Source organism: Apostichopus japonicus, chromosome 10 (genome assembly GCF_037975245.1).
Source record: "Apostichopus japonicus isolate 1M-3 chromosome 10, ASM3797524v1, whole genome shotgun sequence".
NCBI lineage: Eukaryota > Metazoa > Echinodermata > Holothuroidea > Aspidochirotida > Stichopodidae > Apostichopus > Apostichopus japonicus.
The window spans coordinates 9,535,928-9,536,955 of record NC_092570.1 but is presented as its reverse complement, the minus strand read 5'-3'; positions in this window follow the sequence as shown (position 1 = coordinate 9,536,955).

Here is a 1,028-nt window from a genome sequence, read left to right as displayed (position 1 = left end):
CGGAAGCGCGAAAAATTCAAGCTAGTCATTAATTTCCTGAACTTCTAGTAAAAAATGATACGTCACTACGGTTTAGAAGTTATAGACCCGTTCACATTAATGTATCGAAACGGTGCCAACCTTGCGACGAACTTAGATTGGGTATAACTACTCAAATTCACAGATTGTGATTTCTCAAAACCGTACTGAGCGGCCACCTCAAATATTGTTGAGAATGAATTACCCACAACGTGGACCACATAACTGGACCTTTTGCTGGCTGCGTGTGTCCAGTTCCGAGTACCAGTTTTGTTATTGATGATATACAGAACTACCATACTCGACCTCCACCCCCCCCCCACCCCCTCGCCTTAGCCATTCACATTCAGCTTCCCGTCACCATGGTATAGCCACTCCTCTGTAAACCAGATTCCTACATGCCTAAAGTACGTCACTGCTCGCATCGTTTTGAATTTACCGAGGGTGACGAATACATGCATGCCATATATGATTGATGTGAAAAACTTTTCATTGACCTTCTTCTTCTTTATCTTCTTTAACTTCCTCCACTTCTGCTATGACATAAGAAAAGTAATAATAATAATACAGCTATACATAAAGTAATTATGACAGTGCGCGTGTGTGTTACAATATTGGCATTACTGGCCAAGTGAACGATACCTACATGACTGGACGTTGAAACTTAACGTTTCATAGTCTCTGTACATTTGCAGTTTCAGAGGCAAGCTGCGTAGCCAACTTATTCTGAGCCTGTCACGGCGCTCATGAGCGCCCTCACTTTGTAGGTACCTACATTATTATACTCCCTTGTGTGTTATCCGCCTCCAAAATATCTCCATGAACAACAGAAAAGTTCTTCCTAATACTGCAAGTACTCCATGCGCACTAAAATACTGCGTATTTGCAGGCAAATGCAGTTCTAGTATATTATTGTTTTTGTGATTGTATCAGTTAGCCAAAATAGGCTATAGGCCTACATGATAAGACAGGCCTCCTAGATAATGACGCGGATGTTCGTAGATGTGCGT